This window comes from Mycena indigotica (assembly GCF_014461135.1).
Source record: "Mycena indigotica strain 171206Taipei chromosome Unknown Mind.scaff0002, whole genome shotgun sequence".
Taxonomy (NCBI): Eukaryota; Fungi; Basidiomycota; class Agaricomycetes; order Agaricales; family Mycenaceae; genus Mycena; species Mycena indigotica.
In genome coordinates, this window is record NW_023503001.1 from 4991891 (window position 1) to 4999216 (window position 7326).

A 7326-nucleotide genomic window follows, 5' to 3' on the forward strand; every position below is an offset into this window, starting at 1 on the left:
AACCACGTTCACTCCTCCACGCAACAAGTCCCCTTCATGACGGACACGGGACGACTCCCCGCATGGGCTTCGAACCCGGAGTCCGTTCCGCTATGGAGTCCGTGAACGAGTTCCCCGACCGGATTGCCACTGGTGTTGCCGAAGCCAAGGCCGCGCTCACTAAGGCCAAAGAGGAGTACAAGCGCTACTACGACCGGAGACGCACTCCGTCTCCGGAGTTTAAGGTTGGCGACCGTGTTTGGCTGGATGCCTCTGACATCAGGACGACTCGCCCCTCGGAGAAGTTCTCCCACCGCCGCCTCGGACCATTCAAGATAGTCGCGGAGATCAGCAAAGGTGCCTACAAGCTCGACCTCCCTCCGCGCTACTCGAAGCTCCACCCGGTCTTCCCCGTCGTCAAGCTCGAGCTCGCCCAAGACGACCCCCTTTGACGGACGCCCCGGCTACGACCAGCCCCCTCCGGACCTTGAGGACGGAGTCCCGGAGTGGGAAGTAGAGGAAATCCTGGACGCAAGGGTGAGGTATAAACGGCTGAATTACCGTCAGATGGAAAGGCTACGACGCGTCGCATGACCAGTGGGTCCGCTTCGACCGCGTCTTCGCCCCGGAGAAAATCGCGGAGTTCTATCGTAAGTACCCTGGCAAACCACGGCACATCGCCTCTGCAACCTTCGACTCGATTCCATTCCGGTCTATGCGTCGGGGACGCCGCATTCAAAGGGGGGTGATGTCAGGGGAACCTCCCTTTCGGCCCCTCGGAGACGATTCCGATTCCGGTCCGACTCCGGCTCCGACTCCGGTGATCGCATCACCGCCTCCGTCAGGCGCATCGCCGCCCCCGCCTGGCGATCCCCCTGGGACCTGGCCTGCGACATGGCGCAGGCATACTGCACGGAGCAACGATCAACCTTGGCGCGTCAAGAGCGCAGTATATAGTTCCGCTACCTAGCAGGCGGACCCTTAGAGTTTCTTCTCTTTGGATCCTCCCCTGCTAGGTCAGCCTCACTTGTATTTGCTTACTTCTATTCACTCTTTGGATCCTCCCCTGCTAGGACCTTGATCTCAGGCCTCCGGGGTTGCCCTTACAGCAGAAGAAACTCTCTACGGGATCAACCGGACAAGATTGCTAGGTTCGGCGCTGACTCAGGCTCGGAATACGAGTCCGTTCCGCCCTCGTCACCCCCCCTACCACTTGTCCCCTCCTCCTCTGTCACTCCTGTCATCCCCGCCTGTCATGCCTTCCGGAGCTACTCCTGACGCTGACACTCGGCTGGATGCACTCGAGGCGAAAATCGACCGCCTAACTGAGGCCCTTACTCTTCTCACCACCCAGGCTTCCGCTGCCGCTGCCGCCGCTAATACTGCTGGCGGACCCCAAACAACACCACCCCCGGAGACGTCGATTCCGACTCCGACTCCAGTTCAGGGCGATTCCGAGGCCCTCTTTGGCGACATCAACCTCGCCTCAAAATTGGTCTTGCGACCAAACCCTCCGTTCACCTTCAACGGCGATCGGAAACGCGGCCGCGCGTTTCTCTATGCGGTCCGCACCTACGCCCGCCTTGCCCCTGAGGCCTTCGTGGTCAACGGAGAGGCGAGCGAGGAAAAGGCCGTCCGCTATGCCATGTCGTTTATGGCAGAAGGACCCGCTCAGCAATGGGCGGAGCGCCACGGAAGCAAAGCCCCGTTTCCGTTTCCGTCCTGGGGCTCGTTCGTTTCCGAGTTCCGACTCCGGTTCGTCGAGGAGAATGAGCAAGATCATGCTCTCTCCAAACTGGAGACTTCCGCCTATCACATGGGCACAAAGGATGTCTACCAGTACACCGACGACTTCGAGGACCTGATGGACCTCGCCGGATTGAAGACGCGTTGGTCAAGGTGACCAAGTTCCGCCACGGACTTGACCCCCTGATCAACAACGGAATCACGTCCTCGAACGACCCCCCGGACCTCCGGGACTACCTTAGCTGGCGCACCCGGGCCTTCCGTCAATACGAGGCCCTGGTCCGGGCCAAGCTGATCAAGTCAGCCGCCCCCAAGACGCCTGGCGGTTTGATTCGGACTCCGTTTCCGGTCAACCGCATCCCGGCTCCGGCCCCTTTCCGCCCGGTGGCTCCGGTCGTGCCACCCGTGGCCCGCGCCCCCGCTCCGGCGCCTCCAGCTCCCGTCCCCATGGAGTTGGATCGCACTAGGGCTCGGGGTGCCCCTCGTCGCGCCTGCTTCAGGTGCGGCGACCCAAACCATCTCGCCCGGGATTGCCCCCCCCCCGGACGTCCGCTCAATGGACATCCTCGACGAGGTGATCCAACAACTCGGTGACGAGATGTTAGCGGAGTTGATCGCCTGCTACTCGGACACAGCTGCGCTGCCGGAAACAGTCGCGGAGTCGATGGCCGGAGAGGATTTTGTCCCCGCGACGAGTGACTGGTGTGCCCTCGTTCGCGTCCGTAAATCGTTTCGCTTGTTTGTATGACGAATCAATTCCTTTGCCCTACAACGAGCCTGAAACGAAAGACATACCCTCCCCCGCCCCCGTTTCGACTCCGTCTCCGACTTCGCCCGCGACTCTGGTCATCGTCCTTCGCCGCCTCACTGCCTGAGAAAAGAAACTGCCCAAGCAGTACACTGTCGCTGCTTCCCCTAGAGTGAGCTCCCTCCACCTCCCGTTGGAGCTAGAGTCCACTACCAGCGCGCTTAAGCTCTCGCTCTCTGGCCTGGTTGACTGTGGTGCCACCTCCGACTTTATCGACACGAACTATGTCGCTCGGAATGGCATTCCGGTCCGCACCCTGGCGCAACCGATTCCGGTCTTTAACGTTGATGGCACTCCGAACGACGCCGGCTCCATCAACCAGATCCGGACTTGGTCTTACGCTGCAAAGGCCATTCCGAGCGTGTTCAACTTCGCCGTCACTCATCTTGGTAAACAAGACCTTATTCTGGGGTACTCCTGGCTGCGGAAGCATAACCCGGGAAATCAATTGGGAAACCAAGGAGGTCAAGATGACACGGTGCCCCCGCGGTTGCTCCACTTGCCGCGAGGAAGAACGCGTTGAACGGACTGAGCTACGGCGACTCCGGCTGCTCCAGAAGCGACTCCGCTCCGGCCCGTTCCCCTCGGTCTGCACCATGGACCTCTCTGGGCCTGACGACGGAGACGATTCCGTCTCCGGTGACGACTCCGCCCTGCCTGATCTGATGCCGGACTCCGACGATGATGAAGACGATGGTCAGCTTGAAGATGGTGACCGCATCTTCTACACCTCGTTCCGCCCCTCGGAGGAGATACGCTGGCAGTACTGTCTCACAGCGCCTGGCCGAAGCCTTCGCCAGGAACTCCGCCCCTGCGCCCTCCGAGATCCCGGACTGGGCTAAGGAGTTTCAGGACGTCTTCAACAAGGAGTCCTTCGACACGCTACCGGAGCGGAGAGCCTGGGACCACGCCATTGAACTCGTCCCCGACGCTAAGCCCACCAACTGCAAGGTGTACCCCATCTCGCCCCTCGAGCAATGCGAGCTCGACGCGTTCATCGAGGAAGGGCTTTCGACGGGCCGGATTCGCCCTCCAAGTCTCCGATGGCGTCTCCGGTCTTCTTCGTCAAGAAGAAGGACGGCGGACTCCGCTTCGTCCAGGACTACCGTGCTCTCAATGCGATGACTGTCAAAAACCGGTACCCCCTTCCGCTGATCAACGACCTCATCAACCGGCTCAAAGGCGCTCGTTACTTCACCAAACTCGACGTCCGTTGGGGCTTCAACAACGTCCGGATCAAGGAAGGTGACGAGTGGAAAGCGGCTTTCCGGACTAACCGAGGCCTGTTCGAGCCCTTGGTGATGTATTTCGGCCTGACAAACTCTCCCGCGACGTTCCAAATGAATGACATTTTCCAGGACCTCATCCTCTCCGGAGACGTCATGATCTACCTTGACGACATCCTGATCACCCATTCCGACCTCCGGAAACACCGGCAGATCGTTCAGGAGGTCTTGCGGCGACTCCGAGAGCACAAGTTGTACCTCCGAGCGGAGAAGTGCGACTTTGAAAAATCGTCAATCGAGTACCTCGGAGTCATCATCTCCCACAACCACGTCGAAATGGACCCCGTCAAAGTCGCAGGCGTCTCCGCTTGGCCGACTCCGGAAAACAAGAAGGACATTCAGCAGTTCCTTGGGTTCGCTAATTTCTACCGCAGGTTCATTCGGGACTTCTCGACCCTCGCGCGCCCTCTCTTCGTGCTCACCAAGAAGGACCAGCAGTGGACTTGGGGCGACGCGGAGGCCTCCGCGTTCCAAGCGATCAAGGACGCAGTCACCTCGGAACCGGTCCTGGCGATTCCGGACGACGCACGGCCTTTCCGACTTGAGGCGGACAGCTCTGATTATGCGACGGGGGCGGTTCTTTCACAATCCGCCCCGGACGGGAAGTGGCACCCTGTAGCATTCTATTCCAAAAGCTTAAATGATGTCCAGCGCAACTACGAAATCCACGACAAGGAGATGCTCGCGATCATCCGCGCACTCGAGGAGTATAGACACTTCCTCAAGGGCGCCGCGCATCCCGTCGAGATTTGGACTGACCATAAGAATCTGGAGTACTTCAGGAAGACGCAGCACCTCAACCGGCGACAGGCCCGCTGGTCCCTCTACCTCTCCCGGTTCGACTTCACGCTGCACCACAAGCCCGGCCGCGACATGGGCCGACCTGACGCCCTCTCTCGGAGACCAGACCACGGAATCGATCCCGACAACTCCGACGTCGTCCTTCTGCGGCCCGAACTCTTCCATGTCCGCGCTCTCGAAGGCGTTTCCGTTTCCGGCCCTGGTTCTGAACTCCTTCGCGACATCCGCGATGCCCTCTCCGGTGAGCCTGACCTGGAGGAGCCCGTCGCACTAGCGGCCCGGCAACTCCTAAAGGTCCAAGGTCAAGCTCGAGGCCCCCGCTCCTCGCGCTCCGACGAGTGGGCTGTCTCCGGTGGTCTTCTTCACTTTCGTGGGAAGATTGTCGTACCTAAGGATAAGGACCTCCGGAGACGCATCATCGAGCTCTGCCACGACACTCGAGTTGCCGGACACGGGTCGCTTCAAGACCTTGGAGTTGGTCTCCCGGAACTACTAGTGGCCTCAGATGTCTCGCCATATTGGCCGGTACGTCGCGACCTGTGACTTGTGCTGTCGCACCAAAGCACTCCGGAGACTGCCCCACGGAGAGCTGCACCCGACGGAAACGCCCCCAGAGCGTTGGCATACCGTCTCCGTCGACTTCATCGTCGAGCTTCCGGAGGCCCATGGGTACGACGCGATCATGGTCGTCGTCGACACCCTTGGGAAGCGTGCCCACTTCTCGGAGTGTCACACCACGGTCGACGCAGTAGGGGCGGCTCGCCTCTACTACCGGAATGTCTGGCGCCATCACGGGACTCCGGAGAAGTACGTCTCCGACCGCGGCTCGCAGTTCATCGCGGACTTCACCCGAGAACTCTGGCGTCTAATCGGCATCAAGCCTGCCACGTCCACCGCGTACCACCCGCAGACAGACGGTCAAACAGAGCGCGTCAACCAGGAGCTGGAGCAGTACCTGCGGATCTTTACCAACTATCAGCAGGACGACTGGGATGAGCTGATTCCGGCCGCGGAGTTCGCCTACAACAACCACGTTCACTCCTCCACGCAACAAGTCCCCTTCATGACGGACACGGGACGACTCCCGCATGGGCTTCGAACCCGGAGTCCGTTCCGCTATGGAGTCCGTGAACGAGTTCCGCGACCGGATTGCCACTGGTGTTGCCGAGCCAAGGCCGCGCTCACTAAGGCCAAAGAGGAGTACAAGCGCTACTACGACCGGAGACGCACTCCGTCTCCGGAGTTTAAGGTTGGCGACCGTGTTTGGCTGGATGCCTCTGACATCAGGACGACTCGCCCCTCGGAGAAGTTCTCCCACCGCCGCCTCGGACCATTCAAGATAGTCGCGGAGATCAGCAAAGGTGCCTACAAGCTCGACCTCCCTCCGCGCTACTCGAAGCTCCACCCGGTCTTCCCCGTCGTCAAGCTCGAGCTCGCCCAAGACGACCCCTTTGACGGACGCCCCGGCTACGACCAGCCCCTCCGGACCTTGAGGACGGAGTCCCGGAGTGGGAAGTAGAGGAAATCCTGGACGCAAGGGTGAGGTATAAACGGCTGAATTACCGTCAGATGGAAAGGCTACGACGCGCATGACCAGTGGGTCCGCTTCGACCGCGTCTTCGCCCCGGAGAAAATCGCGGAGTTCTATCGTAAGTACCCTGGCAAACCACGGCACATCGCCTCTGCAACCTTCGACTCGATTCCATTCCGGTCTATGCGTCGGGACGCCGCATTCAAAGGGGGGTGATGTCAGGGGAACCTCCCTTTCGGCCCCTCGGAGACGATTCCGATTCCGGTCCGACTCCGGCTCCGACTCCGGTGATCGCATCACCGCCTCCGTCAGGCGCATCGCCCCCCGCCTGGCGATCCCCCTGGGACCTGGCCTGCGACATGGCGCAGGCATACTGCACGGAGCAACGATCAACCTTGGCGCGTCAAGAGCGCAGTATATAGTTCCGCTACCTAGCAGGCGGACCCTTAGAGTTTCTTCTCTTTGGATCCTCCCCTGCTAGGTCAGCCTCACTTGTATTTGCTTACTTCTATTCACTCTTTGGATCCTCCCCTGCTAGGACCTTGATCTCAGGCCTCCGGGGTTGCCCTTACAACTACTGTGAACACTTATGGAACGGGTTGACACCGAAAGAGCAAGCGGATTGGGCTGAGGTCCACAAATAGTTGTGGCCGCAAGTTACGAGCAATAGAGGTTCACGCTGTTGGATCCCAACAACGTGTTACCTCTATTGCTTAAGACTCAACCACCACCGGGCCCATCTTCTCCCTTCGACAAGTCCACTGTTGACAAGCTCCTCGTTGACTGGGGGGCAAGCGGGAGCTGCTGTAATGCTCACCCACTCTGAGTGGGCTGACAGGCATTTTGACGACGTCACGTGCGCGTGTGATGGGGCGCGTTCCTTCCTCGAAGCTCTTCGACGACGACTACGCGGGACGATTCGATCTTGGCTCTAGCCAGGCATCGTCGATCTCGAATCCCGTCAAAGGCAGGAATGCTCAGTGAGAATTGGAGGACTCGCCCTGCAGGAATCTGGCGTTTAATCTGCAGGCAGTAGAGCTCTACTGTTGTTGGATTCCAGCAATGGTACGGTTGTACTGCCTAGCAATTTACGAGCTGCTCACACTTCCTTCTCGTATCGGGTTCTGCGTTCACGACTCAACGGAGCTACGGAGGAGAGAAGGAAATGTGGTTGG